Here is a 21,680-nt window from a genome sequence, read left to right on the forward strand (position 1 = left end):
ATATATCTTTATAATAAATAAATGCCATCAGAAAATCTACTCAAAGTACAGAGTAAAGTGGAGTTTGTGATGGCATGCGGTGGCATGTGATTTTGTTCTTCAATTAAAGAATTTACCACAATTTTAATATAATATCAATATAGTTTTTACCAATATATCAATAATTTTCCATCGAAAACCATCATCAATAATAATCTATTTGCATGAACGCAATAAATTACAACTTGTGATGGTAATTCATACGTATCACACACTCTACTCGATGTAGAGATTGAGGTTGTATTGTCCTTTGAGTAGTCTGTGATATACATGAAATGTCATCAGAAAAAATTATTAAAATTATTAATTATTTAATGGTATAATGTTTATCATAATTTCAATCACTTTACGTCGATAACTAATCATTAATTATGACATATCTGCAGGTATGCAATAGGAAGTGCTACAGGCCAAGGATTATTCAGAAAGATCGGATTTAATGCACCTAAATTCATTTATGAACAAATATCTTGGTAATAGCTACGTAATTTCTCTTGAATAGAGTAATTACTAAAATTCTAAATTAGTGTACTGTGCGTATTTCCACATTTTAGCTGAGAAAAAATTAATAATTAGATTAAGCTTCATTAAATGTGGAGGACTGAACGGCAGAGTACTTTGAAATTCGTAGTTATCTCTTGCTGAGCATCAACTATCACCCCTTCTATGGCAATACAGTGTAGAGGGCGCAAATTACATTTTTGTAGCTTCAGTTGACTGCCATTTCTCCAATATGAAATCGTGAGGGTCACACGGTGCCAAAAGTATGTCCGGTATTTATTTAAGTACATGGAAAAATACCGAGTGAGTAACCACTTTATAGATGTATCAATCACATATCATAAATATCAACTCTCAAAAATACTCTATATAACTCAAAAATACAAAGAAATCAGTCGTAAATAAATTATAAATTCGATAAATCGTATACTGTCAAAACCATAATATCAGTAAAGGGATGCATATTTGTCGATAAAAATACTGCAGAACCCCAGCGCTATCGCCGATTTCATTTTCGCTGTCTCGATACATCTACCAAAGAAAATCATGTTTTGTAATCATGAAACTAAATTTCTCTTTTAAAATTAAAAAAATAGACGCTGAGCATATAAAAAAAAATTTAGGTAAACACTGAACGTTTGAAGCACAGCGAACATATGCAGATTTTTCGCTAGAAATATTACATGACCTCAGCAAGCTCACCCATTTTATTTAAGGCTGTTTGGAGAGAAAGGCTGCGCGAGTCACAGCAGGCGAGAAGATAGTGGGAGGCGCGTCTAACGCGGGAGCGAGATAGGAAAATGGGAAGGTTTATCCGGGAAGTGCGGGCCACGAGGGGGCACTGGGTGGAAGGGGGAGGAAGGGGTGGATACGAGGAAAGTGCTCTTTCCAGAACAAAAGAGCGGATGCGTGCGAACGAGAGAGTTGCCATGTTTACAGGCCGGCAAAAATGCATTACCCACGAAGTGAAGTACGCAGCAGTTGCAATGTGCAGGACTGGCCTTTTAAGACGGTTTAGGAGTGGTGCAAAGGTCAAAGATTCACCTTCCGATTGAAAATTAAATTAATTATTTAATAGGATTATTTTAAAGCCACGGGTGCCAACCTTTTATTTTCCTCTCGCACCCCTCTACATATATTTATATATAACTAATACTGTACCCCCTAAAAATGTAACATACACATTTTATTACATAATTTCACTACGGGTAGATGATACTTTTTGCTATAAATAATTGTGTAAATAGAAACTTTGTTTTAAATACCCCATATTATATGCTTACTTATTCCCTTGTTAAGAGATACATGGTTCCTGGAGACCGCCAGTAGCGATTTTTTTTCGGCATATCCCCCCACTGGTACGTCACGTACCCCTAAGGGGTACGCGTACCAGTTGGGAACAGCTGACTTAAAGGGACGCAGATATAACAAAGAAAAGGTGCTAAACGGAAGCGAATGATTTGATAGATTAAAAAGTAAACTTAATTTTATTCTACAGTTTACTTTTTAAGCAATAACTTTGCCATTCTACGGAGTGAACTCTCAAACCATTTTTTTCATAGGGGAAGATTTGCTCTGGAAATTTTGACCGCTTTGAACAAGGAAGTATAACTTAATACATAAAACCCATGATGAAAACACAAATGATAATTTCCACACTATTTATAATACATAAAACTCAACAAATAATATAAAATCATTTCAAATTCCCGAAAGGCTCGACGAGATATATGCAAAACATTATTAGGTGCCAATAACATGAATAAATTCTTCATAAAGCCATTATATGCGATAAGCATCCATTTCCTCGCAAAATAAGTCCATATAATCTAGAATCCTCCCACAAAACTACTAAGCAGGGTGTCTAACTTTTCACAACTTTATAAAGGTGCACATGGCTCAGTGGGCACTTAAATATTTCATTTCAAGAGATATGTTTTAATGACAATATCTATATTGCTGCCAAAATGTGCCCCGGCAAAACTTAAACAGCAGAAAGCCTTTAAGCCTTGGGAATTATTAAAAATAAGACTGTATACCCAGGGATCCTCTGAAGAAAACTTCTACATTTACAGGTATATTGATGCTCATGTTATCACCAGCTGAGAATTCTCTCGCAAAGACTTGGGTCAGAGAAAATCAATTCAGAGCAAACGTGTAGCGTGAAGAGGGATAAGAGGAAGAGAAAAACCATTTTAAAAATGGCAATTTAATGACTAGAACACACTAGCTGAGATACTGAGTGTACTTCACTGCGGTTAACGATATAGAGAGTAATATTTCGTAACGCCATGCTTAGTTGAACCCTTTTGATGAGTGTGTTGCAAATTTAATTTTACTCGAGCCAAGCTAAGTATGAAAAATTCCGTTCGTTTTATATTCCTGGGGAACTTCCATACAATTATCCTCCCCTTGTTGTTGAATAGCTCAATGAATGCGCTTGACGGCTTTTTTATTCCATTATTGAATTTAAAGGATGGTTTGTTTTACATCTCTATCTTTAAGGAACACCTCACAACTTTTCACTGAATATTTGATTGCGTATCAGAAATACCATGCATTACCCTCCTGAGAATATTTTTCCATAGTCATAGTTAATAATTTTTGCTAATTTAGTGCCTTGGAGATTACGCCTTGGAGAATTTTAAATGTATATTCGTCAGAAACCTAGTCTCTCCTTTTTAATTAAAATACAAATGAATGGTTTTTATTTTATTATTGTAAAAAATAATGTTATAACCTCTTCAGCGATTTATCTACCAAAAATTATGTGCTTGTATTCATTCATAGTCTTGATGTAGGTGTACCTATAAATTTACTGAAACGTTGGGAAAATTTGCATTAAAAATTCTTCAAGACCTATAGTCCAATATGATTCAGCATTAAACATACAGGTCAAGAGGGAAATTTTTGGAAAATAGCTGATCCAATGTCTCTCTTACTCTCTTTCAGCCTCCCAATAATATTATGACTGAAATTTAAAAAAAAGCTAAGGATAATAGAAAATAGCCTTCCATAGCTCACTCTTTACTTTTCCAACCTCAATCAAAATTTTAATTTCACTGTTAATGAAGTTGGCTTGCAAAAGGATTGCATTTCCCATTTTTTTTATATCACCGCGGAAATGATTTCTGCAATTCGTGCTTCTCGAAAGTACACCTACGTCCGATCATAAGCGCCGCCCCAGATCACGAGAAGGTTAATTATCGCCTAATTGAAGCACTGGAGCAGCAAATTACTGGACGTTGTGGTCGCCCGTCTAAAAATATGAAAAATAATTTACGTCGCAGCTAAAAAAAAAAAGTTTTAAAACATACATCATGCATATGGAATTTGATGAGAGCCTAATGAATATTAATGAATCTACCTTTTCCAGCGAAAAAAAATTCGTCTCAGGGATATTACATTACGAAACTGTTCTAGGGCCTATGGTGTGGCATTTATCCTACTTCACGTGTTTTTTTACAGTCTCGGAAGCTTTTCCTTCACTGTCAGCATTTTTTCACAATATGTATCACTCTACTTACTTCCTATTTATACAACTTGGAATAATATGCAATTTGCCATCGCTGATGTAAGTTAAGTGGATATTTTATTTCTTAGTCTCGAATCATGGTCAAAACAAATGAATATTTCACTTTAAATTTCATCCTTAAACTTTAGTGACACTGCATTTTAAAACTTGGACTAGATGCACTGAATTTAAAATTAATCAGGTTAAAATTTTGTGACAATCTAGGATATGGAAGGGAATAACAAAGATTCGATAAAATGACTAAAAAGAATAAGAAATAAGTATAAGTGATAACCGAAACACTAGCTGATGTTATGACGTCAACGTTAACTTAACCCTCCGTCAGTCGCGTCACATTTTGGAACGCAATTTGTCACGCGGCGTCTCACAGACGCTATTTAGTAATGGTTAAGGAAAATACATGCCAGTTGAAATAATTGTTTAAACTTAAAAAAAACATTCATATAATAATTAATTTCATGCAATTGCATCAAATATATGCATTATAATGACGGAGGTATTCATAGAAATAAAATCTTTATTACACGTTTTTTATAGCAATAATATTTCCATCCATGTTATATATATTTATTACAATCATAAATGCGTAGCAAAATGTCGCGTACCCCAAATTTACTGCTTCAAATAGTTGTTAATAATGTTTGTTAAAATTATTAAACGCATTTAACAACTTTGCAATGAATATCGCGAAGTAATTAGCATGTAATGTATAGTTCCTTAAGTTGTCGCGTGGCGTCTTCCAGACTCCAAAAGCAACAAAATATTAGTAATGATTCCAGAAATGCGACGAAACATAAAATCATATTGGTGACTAATTCAGAGGCATAAAATAATAAGATACAAAGAAGGACAGCTTTGAAAACACGGTGTGGGCAAAGAAAGAAAATAGCTTGGCGCCTGGCAGACGCCACGAGACAAACTAAGGGTTAAATATAGAATGAAAGGATTGGTTTCGGTATTAATAGAACTATTGACCACTTAAATGGCTGGTTTTTAGGCTGAATGTTTCTGTACCCAAGCTAATAATGAAAAAATACGATAATAGTAGTAATAGTCAGAGAGTGATAATAATAATAATAATATTATTATAACTCTCTGAATATTTGTTAACGGAGAGCTTAATGATTGCATTTAGTTTCTCTCTTTTGCCATTACTGGACTCAAGGGAAGGTAATTTTCAATGCCTTATTTTTTTTCAAATATTGACAGGTTAAAGAGAAATACCTTCCCCTCAATGGTAAAACGGCCGCGGGTGAGGGGACTCCATAAACGATAAAGCTATTTTTGCCGCTCCTATGTTCTTTTTGTCCACCTTATTGTTATATTTTCTCTTCTTTCAAATGCAGACACAATTTCTGTCACCAATGAAGACCCTGAAACCCTTCCTTTTCCTTACAAAACCAAGGTGAAACAATTGACGCTTGTTTCTAAGCGAAATGATTGGGAATATAGTTGTTAAAAGGCATTAAGAGGGTAGGTGCATATTTTATGACCTAACTCTCAGGAATTGTCAATTTCACACACATAATAATGACCCTCTTATCATAGGTAAAATATTCGAAAGTGTATCGTTTAAGCATTCCGCTTCCTTCAAGCATCACATAATGGAGCAATTTTAATAAGTGTTCCTATAAGGAGCTGTTACAAAGGAACTTATTTCGCCAGAATTACGACGAATGGTTGTGATTCGGTTTGTAATTCTACTGAGTTTATTGATTTGCTTGAAAATAATCCATTGGACATCAACCAACGCTTGATTCTTTATTGCAGTGGTATCTACATTTATTTTTTCTTGTAAATTACGTTATTTGTTTTGTAAGATCCGGCTTCGACTTAATCATATAGCTCTTCCTGGTGTTTGAAGGAGGTGACCGACAACTGAGGTCATTTGCGCCGTGAGCGAAGAATATGAAAGGAAGGGTGGAGAGAAACCCGGCGTCGGCATTAGCCTGCTCTCAACAGACGGCGCCAAGGGGACCAAGGGTTAACGTCCCATCCGACGGACGGAGTGTTGCGCTTGAAATGTCCTCTACACAACATTCAAGCAGGGATCGGGCAGTCTCTGAAAAGTCTCTGCCACCGCCGGGATTTGAACCCGAGCTTACGGGGTGAGAAGACTCATACCAATCCGATTCCAAAAGACCTACTCTATTCGTAAAAGATTGTCAGACTTCCTGAAAGTGATAAAATGCTTTGAAGAAACCGTCGTTGTGTGATCAGTAGTTTACTTATTGACCTTTCAAAAAATAAATAAAAACTGACCCTAAGTATAGAAAACATAACCTCAAATATGTTTATCTGAATTTCCTCTGCTCTCTTCGCCTTATTCATTTCCTCTTGTGTTCCGGCCATGTCTTCTTCCCAACTACTCCGCTTCTGTAATATACATTTATCACGCACATTCGTGACACTATTCAATTAGGGAACGATACATCCCACGGAGCCTCTCTTGCACCAGACTCCGCCTTCGAGTGATTTGCCTTCTCTTACTGGTAGGCTAGATTGTAATTCGATTAATATATTTAAATGAAGACTCTATGATGTCCTTCCCACGACTCCAAGGTCAGGAAAATGCTATTTATATTGCATACGACGCGAAATTGGTCTCTACTTACTGAAATTTTCAGAGATTAAGGAATTCTCTGCAATGGCAGACGGAAGAGGTTCATTGATATTTCTTTTGGTTTTGCATACGTCAACTAACTTGCCTCTAGCTATCGAAATTTTCGGAGGCAAAGGAATGTACTGTATTGGAGGACACAAGAGGTTCATAGATACTTCTTTTAGGTCAGATCGATTGTGGAAATTCATCGATGGTAAAAAGATTGAAAAAGCTGAAATAATATACAGCAAAAATAGTGTGGAAAATTACTATGGCTGCCTGCATAATATTACTATTATTTTAGACCATCAAGTATTTGCGAAACATTGGAAAAGGAAAGCTAAGCTAGTAAAAAAAGGCAAAAAAATGTTGAAAGAACTTTGCGAAAGCGTGGAATATAAATTATAATAAAATTATGAAACAGAATGAGCCTTGAATATGCAACTGGCATTAGATTTGAAGAAGACTTTTGAGAATAAAAACATTATATTTACTGAAAGCCTACGCGGGTTTTTAATTACTAGCAAAACCGCTAATAGATAAAGCTTTTGTACATCACACTGTGTACCAAATGAAATCTTTTGAAAAAAAAGGATAACTCTTAATATTGCAGGCGTTTACCGAAGTGCTATCCGGCAAAATAGAAATAAATTTATCGTACAAGAATAAGAAAGGGATAGGAAAACATGGTAGAAAAAGGACGAGGACAACGGTGCTGTGGTAATTGGAAAAAGTCAGAAACAAGAGGGTAAAAACACGGACTCGAACCCTGAACCTTCCTTTGTTTATCCTTGCCCGCAAGGCCGCATTTTTACCCTATGACTATTGTTTTTTTTCCTCTACTACAACACCGATATCCTCTTCGTTTTTCTTATATGCGTTCCTATCCCCATCTACCCTTCTTTGTGAATTTCATTCTTGTATGTTTGCCCTCATGACGTTTTAGGAATGAACGAAGAAAAATAAATTTATTATAATATAGGGAAAAATAGACCAAATTTACATGTTTACCAATACATACTTCACATGACTAGAATAACTCATAATCCGGCGTCAAAATTCCAGAGCCTACATCCCTGATCTATCCGCAGAAGCGCTCTCTTTCCAATCAGACCACGCAAATCGCGATGGAAAATAAATTTATCGTAAGATATGGAAAAATAGACCAGATTAACATGTTTGCCGATACACATCGCACATACATAGAATAACCCATAAGCCGGCGTCCAAATCTGCACCGCTGACCTATGTGAGGTGCGCTCTTTTTCAAATCCGACCACGCAAATCGCGCTGAGAATCTAAGCTGGCCGTATCCTCGCTCAAAAATCAAGCTAACGAGGCCCGGATTACCGCAAACGAGGAGAGGAAAGGAAAAAAAAGTCAATCGGTGGGAAGGATGGAAAAAGATCAAGAAGGAATGGCAGTGGTTCGAGAGATAACAAGTTATTCATCCGGGTAGGCATGAGATTGTGAATATGGATTGGGCGCGACAAATTGGAATGGAGTGGAAGTAGCTAGACGGGGGAGAATGTTGATCGTTAAGCCACGGAGGAAGCTAGAATTTTGGAAAATCCGTCTTTTCACTTTACCCATCTACCGATTTCATTCGGGGAGATCGTTATAGTATAGAAACTCTCGCAATGAAAAGAGGGGGGCGAGTTAAAAGTTTAAATAGAACGCCGAGCCGATGCGAATTGTCGAGAATCGTCCAGACGATGATCGTTAGTCCATCAAATGGCCACGCCGCGGCGTGCAGTGAGAGGATGTATTTCCTATTGTCCTGACATCTGAGAATTCCTCTCTTAATAAGGCACCGCCACCATACGAGATTGTGTGACTTCTCGCTAACAAGCATCTCCTAGGTCTGCCGCGTAAATATAATTAGCCAGACAGGTAGTGTGACCGGAACTCACGACATTCACGGGGATCCATTTTTATTATTTGATCAAAGATTAATTTTCACAGGAAGTCGCCGAGCAAGGGGGAGAACTTTTCTCGAGTCCTCTGTGATAACTTTTTTTTGCACAAAGAAAGTTGCGAATTGTCAAACTATTGCAAAGTTTTGATTTTAAAAAGACCTCCTTCAGAACTTACGACATATTGTAATAGGTATAGCTACAACTCCCGACGCTTATTCACAAGTCCACCAACGAATAGTTAATTACAAAATTTACTCTCCACTAAAGGGAGGTTTACATATTTTTTCGATAACTTTTCACCACATACATTCTTCTGTATCTTCATTTGCTCATAATAGTGCTCAAAAAATAAAAATAGTTATGTAACTTTTGCTTTTCATTTAAATATTACCAGAATGAATTATTCCTGACAGTAATACTTTCTACTTATATTCACTATTATAAGCTGTATTAAACAACGTGAAAATCTTTAACTCACTCAAAGACGAAGCATTGACAGCATGCTGGCTCCTACTGGCAGGGTTAATCTCATTGAAAATCGAGATTAATCGAATCGACCGATATATTTTGCAGAAGAAAGGAAACACATATTCTTTAAACTATTCAATAAGTGGGCTTACAAAAGACAGAAATATGCTGTGCAAAGGTATGATTTTTTTGTTAAAATATATCCTAACAGACCCTCTGGAGATTTTTTGATAGCATAACTGCAAACTGTTTAGCTCTCGCTTCGTTTTCAAAGTGATATGTAGCCTAAGCTGCACCATTTTAGGGTAGCATCAGAAGTGATTGTGAGGTTACATGCAGCTGTACACCTTTGAAATATAATGTACCAAAAATATTAGCATACAAACAGCAATGTGAAAACACATCTTAAATGATGAAAGAAGAAAAACGAACATTTCGACGGAAGGTAACTAGTTCGGAATTATTTCCTTTAAAATCACATGATTACAAAAACGTGCAAAAATTGATGAAAAGGCGAAATATAGGCTCCCCTTCATAGGGTAAACCTCTGAGGAAGTAAATACTGCGACGAAATTGCTAACAAAAGCAGCTTTAATCCCTCTTAGAAAATTTAACAAGTCCAGTTTAAGTATGCAATATAAAATGGAAAAGGACCGGCTGATCTCCGCGCTACAATAGAACATATGTACTTTCGTTTTCAGAAACGGTAAAATTGTAAGTGTGAACTCTCTTTACCGATAAGTTATAGAACCAATGCTTATTAATAGTACATGAACTTGAGTTTATGTTTTTCGGAGAATATTAAGTGTACATGAACCAGAGTGATTGAGGTTGATCAAAACGAACGAAATATTTAAATAAGAAAGGAATATATGTTCCCCAAATTATGCAAAAAGTGAGCTTACAAAACACAAAAATATACTATGCAATATTTTGCGCTATCATATACGGTGAAAAATATTATTAAAATACAGCATTATAGACATGCTAGAGAAAATTTTGTTACAGATAATTCTTGAGAGTTTTCTTTTTTGTGCATAGTACTTACTATGGAAAATATCCAATAATTTACGTGTTTATGAAAAAAAACCTCTAAAGTGGGATTTTGGTGGGAAAGGTATTGTGATAATATTTTATGCATATTTTGTCTTCAAGCAGTGAAATGACATCCTTTGGAAGACAGTTACCCTGAGGTGCTAACGCGGCAATATCCTGTGCGTGGGCAAATAAGTGTCAAAAATCGGCAGGGAAGAGGAGGGTAAAAAATGCGATATCCACTTTAGGAGGGGCTGTTTTCGAGAACGCATCTCCAAGATGCCGAGAGAATAGAGAATGAGATAAGAATTCAGAATGAGGAAGAAAGATATAAAAGGGAGAATATGTGAGGAAAAGAATCGCTTTAGACCTGATAAAATATTCCCAAGCCATGTAGAAGTGTAGCTAGTTAACGTTTTGATAAGCATAACGACTCCTATCTTCTCTCCTGAATTGACAATCGTCTTCGTACGAAAGCTTGTTAAAATATTGTACCCCCCGAATGATAATGGAAAAATTTAGCACGTCATGATTTCTAAAAGTTTCTTCTTGAGGCCACACAAAAAATAGCATATACAACTTACATGATTGCGCATTTTGAAGGCGTTAGAGCTGCATATAGCTTGGTGCTTGTGATAAAGGCATACTAACTATGGCTTTAACCCGCTGTCACTAGCTTGGATGGTTCCATGATTTGTTTTCGCTCGATAACGATACTGCAAAACCTGAGGTATCGTTGGTACACGGGATAGAAAAGGGTAAAAACTTTCTAGTTCTTAATTTAATGCAAAAAAACAAGCAAAAGTTAATAAGTGAGCATATGAATGAGATCCATGTAATCAAGGCCCTTAACCACTTAATGAAACCGTGTTTTCTACGATGCCAAATTTGCTAATCAAATAATTGCAGCACCTTTCTACGAATTTAAAAAATTGTGGGTAGGTGAACAAATTACAATCTTCCATATGAAGCCTAAGCTTGTTGATTTGCTACAATTTTGCAAGGGATTCCTGGACTCTTCCATTTTCTATTCAACACCAGGCAAAAACATGAAAAATCAAACCACAGAATAAAATAAAATAATTGTAGACATTATCGAGATTCAAATATCAGTGGCTCATTTTAGCCTTCAAACTTCATTATTTTCTCAGTACAAAAAAGGAAGTCAGCAAAAAAGTAACGATTTTATTTAATAGATTGATGCTGATCAAAAGGTTTTAAGTGAATACATTATCCACCCTTCATGGGATAACCTCTCATTGGATTCCCATTTTTTGGAGGCCTATGTTGGGTTAACGATATTTTTACAAAATAAAAACTCAAGAGTAATCCTTGTCACAGATAATTACAAAAACAAAAACACTAGCGTACTGCTACCTTTTTGGGTCCAGAATCAAGCGTAAAGTCATTTCATAAAAAATATGAATGTAAATAGAATCCTACCAGGTAAACCCCGGCATCTAGATCATGTGCACCCAACTTTAATTGATGAATAGATGTAAATTCATAGGTAAACGTGTTGTACCTTCATTAATGGCACACGCTAACAGTTGCTTAATTAATGGTGCATGTCCGATGAAATTTAATTGCAATAACGAATACATGCGCGTTGACCAGAGTTTTAATGTATGTACTTCTACGTCAAGATGATGATGGAGAAGATAGAGCAGCATGAAGCCACGTACGCACGTACGTATTCGATTTTTTTCGTATTTTGTAGAACATAACACACGTGTTCAAATATGGACACATAACTCCAAACACAAATCCTATTGCTACTGGCTAGAATTCTTGGATCTTATGAAAGAAAATGCTAGTTGAAACACTGTTGAATGAAAAGCGCCTAACATGTTGACGTTACAAGCGGTGTAAAGGGTAGATATGAATCTTATTACGTGGATAAAATGGCGACCGGAGCTTGGGAGAAACGAGAAACAAAAGAGAAGCGATAAAAAGGGAAAGAGAAAAGAAATAAGGGTGCCATGGAAAACTAACGGAGTGTACGAGGAGAGGATTCTGTGAAGGGACGAAAACAAAGCGGAAGGGTAAGCAACTTATTCCCTTTCTATCTCACCAATGCATTTTTAAATTTCATTTTCAGTTTTTCGCCCTCTCCGTATATCACTTCCTCACAACCTTATTCCCCCACACATATTCGCCCTGCGTGATCGCGTTTCATAAACAGCCCTCACACATATTCTCCTCATCCGTTTTCTGTTTTGCCTCTGGCATTTTCATTCTTCTTATTCAGAGGCTCCGCACGTGGGCCAGTATCCATATATACATATACAAAAGAGGATGTCTGTTTGTTTGTCCGCTATTCATTTCCATACGGCTGCACGGATTACAACCATAGTTAGTACATAGGTGAATCTCATACTCTTAAACGCCGAAGAGTTACATTTGCTAGCGCCCTATACGTATTTGGCGTGGTCTTCTTATTACAGCTAGTTACGTCACGTCACACAACTTGTGGACTTCCTGCCGGGTGGGCACAAGTCTAGACACGATCAATGGTAAACGTAATAATGATACACGATCATGAAATCAAAGTTCCAAGTTTCCCCCTCATTTGGGTGTTATCCTTCCAGAGCAACGCCGGGTGGCCTGCTAGTATAAATATGTAATATAAAAGAATGCTAGCCGTGGGATAATATTCCCCTCCATGAATGACTTCATTTCGCACCTGGCAGACAATTCTAAGTTCAGGCTGAAGGACACTTATTTCAGACATTTAGGATTACAATACCAGTACCCCAACAATAGATACTTTGCATCATGAAGTTACTCTTCCATGAGTCTATCCTGCATCTTCACCTTCTCGCAATCTTAGGTTATTGATTAGTTACTTCAATATGTTCAATTCAAAATTATCGCTGCAAATATCATGACATTTTGCAAAAATTGAGAAATTAAATGCAAAATCAATTGAATTTGTTATGCAATTTCACAAGACATTTGTAAAATTAAAAATCTGATGAATGCTAACTGAATGGTTATACAAAAATAGCAGTAAAAATAAAATAACAGTTCCAATCCTTAATGTATATTTTTTGTGATTAAATGATTCTCTCTAAACTGATAAACTCTGTATTAAATGATAAACTCTGTAAACATTTTCGATTTAAGTTTCTACTTCTCACAAACATCACTTTAAACCAGCATAAAACTAGCATGCTTTTATTATTACAACAATTTCAGCGCATACCGATAGTGATGCCGTAAGACGAGGCAATATACCGGACTGAGAAGTATGGGGAGAAGAGAGGAGTATGATGATTAGCAAAAACTTAGTCATTTGACGGAAGTTGAGTGGGTGATTCGTTCCGAGCTTAGGAACAGAAAAATCTATTGATGCATGCGCTCATTTCAAGCACTACTACCACCTTCAATGTGTTTTTAGACGCGTCATGTCTAATTTAGAACAGGAAGAACATCATGTTTAATTTAGAAAAAAATTCATCACCTCTTTTAAAGATGTGTACGAAACTTAAAAATTCCAATGTGCGTTGCTTCAAGCCGTGTATTGCTAGTATGTACTCCTATTACCAATAACAAACACTTTGTTACAATGTTACACCATTATCAAGAACAGAAAATATAATGGTATAACTGCAGAAACCGATCGGAATCTTTTTGTGGAAGCAAAAAGTGCCTGTTATTGATAATATGAAGCCCACGTACAAGCTTCTAGTTTCGAATTGAGCTAGTACTCTTTCTGAAACTTTATCACTGTTGCAAAAACTTGAGACTAAATTATTAAACGATTATTTGATTCAGATAATATTTTCTGCATCACGAATCAAATTAAATAGCTTGTTTGAATTTTTTACCAGAAAAAAACACTAAAAGATGATGAAGATTCAATTTATAAAATGACAAACAAAGTATTATTTGTGAATCTAGTTTCTTTAATATCCTTTTGCTAAGTAAAATTTCAAATCCACTACTGGCGCTTAATATAGCCAAAACGTCGTCTAAAATTTATAGAGGATATGAATTAAATTGAAATGTCCCAAAATAAACTCCAAATATAATATTCTCTGTCAATTAAAATCCGGTCCTCTAATAGATCAAGAGAACATTCACCTTTTTTTTACTATGTAACTCGTTTCTCAAATAAACTGCGCACGTTTTTTTAAATAAATTAATAGCGTGCCTCGCAGAGGGATCAAAAATATCCAATCCCCGTTTCCTTGCGATTTAATAAACACATCAAAGCAAATTTATGAAATGGGAGCATTTGTTTTTAAATTACGTTCAGCGAGATTATCTGCGTGCGCGAGTTATTTCCAACCCCTGCCTTAGCGACAAATTGGAATTATCGCTAAAAATATACAAAATGTAAAAAAATTACATTGTAGAATTTATTTCAAAGGCTATGCACACTCGCGGCGGCACCTCGTAATATTAGTATTATTCATCCAAAGCAATTCACGCTCCCCACATTTTGTTGGCCTGACCTGGAACGAGTTTTTTTCCAATTGCATCTTGCTTCCTTCCTGCATATATTTTCACACTATTCCATTCTTTGCTTTGTTATGCTTTTCAGTACGTTTTTTCCCATTTCCTTCCCATTCTATATCGCCCCATTTTGTAGCGCAGGAATACTTACACGGATGAAAGAAAAATAATATGGACTCACGCATTGATGAGAAAAAAATGAAATACATTTACGCTCGATAAATTGAAATGAGAGAAACTTATCTCTCGTTAATGAAAGGCTTGCCTTTTTCTCTCATTTTTTAAATTCCGCTGCCGAGCGAGATGAGGTTATTTTTTTTATACATACACCAAAATCACAATGCGAGCTTTGCGTTTCTTTTGTTTTCCGTGAAACCCCATTCTTCGAAATCCAAAACCCCCTCCTTCCCCTCTCCCTGCCACCGAAGCCATACTTTGTTTTCCTGCATCCCTCACTAATCAAGCGAGATTGAAAACAAGAATATAAACAAAGCAGAAACGCGTTGCGGATCGCAATAATCTCGCCGCAGTCGTGCCTAGGCGAGGAGGGAATTGAAATGCAAAAAAAAAGAGAATCTAAAAAAGTAAAAAAAAAACAAATTCCAGTGCCCCACATTCAATTTCCCTAGCGGCAACCTACAAAAACCGAAATAAAAAATAAACAAATAGCTAACTCAAAGCGTCAACTTTACCCGCTACCGCTGCTTATCGTGATTCTCCCCCTTCCATCGCCCGGCGATTAATTAACAAGCGTTAAATCAGGCCTGAGGAACGTCCTCTGCGTCGTGCCTTGATTTTGCTATAGGTACACAGGAAGGCAGCCGGAATAAGCTAAATTTTCTCCCACTTCAAAGGGATTGCGGCATTTGTAAGCCCTCCAGGTTACCTCATCCGGAGCCATCGAAAAAGTTATACCTATGCCGCATGTAAAACACATCCTCTCAGGAATTGATTGGGAGTGAATACAGATGCCTTCTAAGATCAAAATATAGATTCATCTTGAGTGCATTGCATGGATCGAAAGGTTTACCGTCTAGGGAGCACAATGCAAAAGAGTAACATGCCTTATGACACATTTGAAATACAATCTATGAAAAAATGCCATTCAGCAAGGCAACCGTGACAAATCTTCCAGCAATTAAGTTTAATTAATCCTGTGACTCTTGGCGCTTATGATGCATAAAGGAAAAGTAACGCTTACACCACATTCTAAGCCATAACCGAGAGGATTTGATTGATAATGAATAAAGTTATCTTCTGGGCACAAAATATGGGTTGATCTTGAGTATAATCGCATGGATCAAAAGATTTACTATCAAAGTAACATAGTTTATTTACTATCAAAGTCAAAGGGTAGTACGCCACGTGATTCATTCGCCGTGTAATCTAAAAAAAAGAGTCATTAAACCCGACAATAAAGTCACGCGTTATTAGTTTACAGATGCATAGAAAATTTCAGCCTTTTTGGAGTTCTTGACGCTTGTCATGTATAAAGGGAACGCTACTTAGTGAGCTGCAAAGAGAATAAAGCTGGCCAAAACCTCAAAAACTATTTATTTTGAGCTTGGTAAGTTGACACTTTGCAAAAATATCATATTAAATGAGAAATTACCTGCTGGGTATTTAAATTTAGCAATAATTTAAACACATTACACCCATATAAATGTATCATTCAATATATCAGAGATGTCTTTGGTATTTTTCTTCTACTATTTATTTTTGCTTTAAACCACAGTTTGTATTTGTAATCCAATTTATTTTCAGCTGCAGCATATTCGTGTATTTCCTCACATGGTACGTCTTGCATGTTATTTATTTACTACGGAGTAGCTGCCCATTACTTTATATCTCATCGAAGTATTAGCTTTGGAGCATGAAGGAAAAGCTAGCTACACATCAATCAAAAGCTCTCCCACACATCAATGTTATGTACATATATTGCTCACTGAAATACTTTGAAATTACTTCCAGATGTTTTACTAGACGTTTATCTATAATCTGCATTGCAACTTGCACAGTGACAGTTTAGGTTACTGCGTAGTGTGGCCACTTGTCTCTTTGAGAGGATAGTGTCCTACAAAGAGTGTTTTCAAAGGAGAGTAACAACATACGCTTTCCTACATAGCATTGGCGTAACTATGGTGGGGTATGAGCGTATAGATCCCCACACCCCAATGTGTCAGAGAACTTTAGAAAAATATTTAAAACTAATGTCAAGATTTGACATATAATAACTGCATTAGCTTAAAATTAAATTTTAAGTGTCAAAATGATGTAAATTGTATTTCCAAGCATGTCATTTTTCAAACATTGTAGGATAGGCATGGGGGGCTAGGGGTGGGATACACCACTCCAGACCCCTAATCTCCCCTAAAAGATATTCATAGTTACGCCACTGCTACATAGCATATATTTTATCACTAGAATGTGAATAGAAATTATTTAATTTTTCTCAGATACGTACTAAGAAACTGAAGCAAAATGAAGTATCTAGGTAAAGGTAGGATTCAATGGAGTACTTGAAAAGAATTCTGGAAGCCTCCCTTTCCATCAAGTACTTCCCTCTTCACTTCACAATAAAGCCAAATCCCTTTCATTCTGTCTACAAATCCTATTCTTTTTCCTCCTCCCCCTCGTTTACCTAACATTCTACCCTCTAACACTATTTTCAACATCCACACCCCACTAAGCACTCGCTCCATCCATGCCTTCTGTCTCCTCCGTATATCATCTAAAAGCTACCTCTCCTCACCGACTATGTCCAGCACTTCGCCGTTCCTCCTCCTCTCCGTCCACTTCACCTTCTCCATTCTTCTCCACACCCACATCTCGAATGCCTCCAATCTTCTCTCGTCCTCCTTCCTACGTTTCCACGTTTCCGCACCGTAAAGCGCCACACTCCAGACCAAACTCTTCACTAACCTTTTCTTTAAACTCTTACATAATTATCCTCACATAAACTCCTTCTTGTTCATTAAAGCCTCCTTTCCAAGCGCAATTCTCTTCCTGATGTCCTTACCACTGTATCCGTTAACAAAATGACGTGGCGGAATAAGGCAGAAAATTAAAGAAGGGATTTTTTAGTCTCTGTGCCTTTTCAATAAAACCTGTAAGTTATGGCTGTTCTTCCACTCCTTTAATTAAAACGTTAAATCTTCTATCGATGGAAAAATAAAATCTTACGTGGCTGTAATTCAAGACAACGTTGTGAAATAGAGAAATAATTTAGGTAAATAGTGTGAAAATCAGAATAAAAAATTAGTACCAGAATTATTCATCATCTATTCCACGAAGCCCCTCCCCGGGTGATCGGGCGTATAAGCCACGGGCTTGGTTCCCGGCCCCGGTGCGTTGTACCCTTAAGAGGGTTCACCTAGAACCCTCATAGTCTCTGTATGTGTTAGTATCTACCGATTCGATCGATGGATTTTTCTTCCTCATAGGAAAATACACTAGGATCGGTAGAATATTAATTGCGTACGCTTGGTTTCGCTGTTAGGGTCCCGCCTTGTGACGGTGCGGGACTCCTCGTCCCTTCCCTTCCTTCCCTATCCACTCCCAGGAGGCGTCGTCGGGCTCTCATCGCGGCGGCGCCTCCTTCCTTGTTCCTTCCCGTCCTTCCTATTCTGGGTGCAGAGGAGAAAATCTCGCGCTTACAGTCCCTGCCCCAGGAGTGTATCCCCGCGAGCCCGCCCTAGGGTTTCGTTCCCATTGTATGCGTTAGTAAAATCTCTGGCACATCAATGGCTGACGCCTTTTCGCTAGGTTTCGGTTTCGCTAGGTTGTGGACCCTTTTCGCTTCTATAGCGTTAAGGTGTTTTTTCCCTTCCCATCCCTTCCAACCCCTTCCCTACCCAAGAGTCGTCGTCGGGCTCCTATCGATCTAATGCATCTACACAAATATGAAATAGAGTTAGTTTTTCTTCCAGCAATATCCTTAAATATTTAGTTTACCATCACATTACTACGGATGAATTCATAAGCGGTACACACTGGTCTTAAAATACGTTAACCCAGAAATTGAAGATCATGAACCCGGAAAGTTGCCGTAACTAACAGAGAGAACAAATATAGAGAGGATAAGATATCGAACGAGATAATTAGAGGGTGGAATCTTCGGCATCCGTGGGAGATGGAAAATATCAAAGATAGTTTGGCGACGATCTTGGAGAAACATGTATTAGCAATTTTAAATGAGCTGCAATGAGGAAAAACGGGTCACCATGCATTAGGAAGTCGAAATTTTCCCCCGAAAAGGTATTATTAGCAAGAAGAATGTTTATGATAACCTCTTACATGCCTCTCCATATCATCGAAATTAACAAAAATTAGAAACTTTTAAGAAAAAACGATCGCGTCAGGAAAGATAATTGGCTTTTGAGCTGACTTAAATTATATTACACAGTTGCCTTTCCTCTATATGAATATTTTCCTTTATTCAATCTTTTTTATGATGATAAGACATACTTTTTTCAAGATAATGCTCAAAATATCGTCTTAATGCCACATCCTTTACAAATAATTTTCAAATCCTATTTGGATTTCCATAAAGCCCCATCCCACTGATGCAATATACTTATATCCTCCCAATGGTAGCTTTTTTCGAATAAAAAATTATTTTTCTACAGTTTAAAATCAGATGTAGGGGCAAAAGGGAGGCAAACTGTTTATAAAATTGCTCAGGTGATTTTGATAAATACAAGTCTTGAAGCTCAGCACAAGGGGACTGCACTGCATTGTAGGTAATATTCGTGGCTCAGCATTCCAAAATATCTGTTCAGAGAGAGCCCGACCCTTATATGGATGTCAAACCCAACCCTTATATGTATGTCAAACCCGACCCTTATATGTATGTCAAAAACTCAAGTCAAGTGAAATCGTTTAGTCTGTAATCCAATTGGTCTTCTGTATAAAAATACATTTTTTTAGGTTTAGACGCGAACATAACTCGCTACATTTTTTAAGCTCACGCAAAGCTCCGAGAACCAACCGCGAACCTTACGAGAGATTGCCTTAGCGGATAGGGCTCCTGATTCCTGAATCATAAGATCATTTTTTCATTCCTTTGGAATGACAGCTACAGCGATCCCTCCAGCGATGGCGGAAAAATGATCGTTTCACGCGATCATTTTCCGCGATGGCTCGAGGGACGGAATTCCCATCCCTTTTTCCATAATTTGGCACCCCCCTTTCTCCGTCCCTGAAACCATAGTCTTCACTACACTGTCTTAGAACGCACAGCCGCTAACAGCGATTGCAACGCCACGGTTGGGTCTTAGTTGAACGGAAAAAGGGACTCTTGAGAATCAACGAGTGATTCAGAAAATGATGGGCCGAACGATCGTTTCTACGGTCCCCGAAAAGCTATCGCTTTAGCTATTATTCTGAGGGACGGAAAACATGATCGTGTCACTCAGGCTTTAGCAAACGACCCCATTTCTCTCCACCACATCGGCAATGCAAAGCGAGGAGACCCGCACCTCGAGGTCCTTCCTGTACCCTCGATGCGATTGTTTATACGGAACCGAAATACGGCGCACGTGCAGCAAAGCAGGCCCGCCTTCACCGATAATTTCGGTCGCAAGGGCAGAGTACAGGCTCTCGCAAGCACGACCTTGAGTCAATACTGGCCCCAATCAATCCGGCCTACTGGCCGGGCTCGGCGGCGCGGAAGGCAGAGGAGTGTGGACAAATACATAATGCAGGTGCGGGAGCGGTGAAGCGGCACACCGTAGTAGTAGTTCGACGACTCTCCGCGCTCCGGCACCTCCAGGTAGGGGGGCCTTTGGAAAGACACCCCCCTCCCTGCCCATTGCACCGTTGACCGCGGGTCGTAATGGGGATGAGGTTGAATGGCTCCAAGCCTTGGTAATTAATGCTAACTCTCCCGTGCAAGTATTTGTGCGTCGGAAGCCGAGTTAATTGAAGGGTTAGGAGTGGTGCGTCGTGGGAGCTTCTCTTGGAGAGAGAGAGAGAGTTTGCCGGGTCATTGAGCGTGGATGGCATATGGTTTAGAACAGTTCGGGACCACTAACGGGAAGAAGGACGATGGTGAGGTGGCGGAATGGATAGCAGAGAAGGTTTAACGTGCCGTGGCCTTCTCTGACGAAATTAACGGACCGATTGTCGGAAATGGCATTGTTTAGCACCCTGCCTGCGTTCACCTAACCTAAGATACATTTGGATGACCTTTTCCGCGTACATATCGCTTTCCTCCATTAAGCCGAAAAAATTTCTTTATACATATTGCAAAATAAACCATTCTACTCAATATTTAAATGTTACTTTCTTAATCATTTACTTGAAATTCCTAATGCGGCCTCAAAAGTAATGCCAGCGATTGGTCCAAGAGTTTCGCATAAGAGAAACATAAAACATACTGGATTAATTGTGGGCATATTAAGTACGGGATAAACCAACAAAAATATTGAGTTTTTTATGTTAATTTCATACAAGCAATATGAAAAAAATCACAAAACGACCGTTAGCACTTTCAGCAGTGTGGATTTTTTCTCATTAATTAACGCGCCCTTGAAAAAATAAAATAAGTGATTATTGTTAAAATAAGTACGAAAAATCTTCTAAAATTTAAAAACATTATTTCACACTCATCCATCCATCAAATTCCTACTGCGTGCTTTCAAAAAGATAATTGGTGATTATTCTTGAAAATAAGTGCGAAAAGTATACTTAGATTGCCCAAAAAAAGGAGAAGTTGAGAGAAACCTTTCAAACTCTCTCCTCTGCCTCATTGGAGAGCATTCCAAAGTAATACCAAAGATTGGTCCTAGAGTTTCGTATAAAAGCAGCATATAACATATTGAATTAATTGGGGGCATGTAAAGTAGAGGATAAACCAACAAAAATATTGAGCTTTTTATACTTATTCCACACAAGCAATAGGAAAAAATCACAAAACGACTGTTTGCACTTTCGGCAGAGTAGATTTTTACTTATTAATTCGGTTAAGTATACCGTGAGCAATGGAAGATAAAAGACTAATCGTTGTTAGCATTACGTGATAACTTTATTTTTCTGCTGTATCTGCATGTAAATGGGCGAAAAACTAGTGGAAACGTTATTTTCAAGTCTACTTTTCCTCAATGACGATATCCAG

The 21,680-nt window shown here is 37.5% G+C and overlaps 1 protein-coding gene across 3 annotated transcripts in view; it reads right to left on the minus strand.

The window, feature by feature from the left end:
* Positions 1 to 21,680, minus strand: part of LOC124163554 (aquaporin AQPAe.a-like) — a 471,658-nt gene that overhangs the window by 93,932 nt on the left and 356,046 nt on the right. The window lies entirely within an intron of this gene.

The sequence above is a fragment of the Ischnura elegans genome, chromosome 8 (genome assembly GCF_921293095.1).
Source record: "Ischnura elegans chromosome 8, ioIscEleg1.1, whole genome shotgun sequence".
Classification (NCBI taxonomy): domain Eukaryota; kingdom Metazoa; phylum Arthropoda; class Insecta; order Odonata; family Coenagrionidae; genus Ischnura; species Ischnura elegans.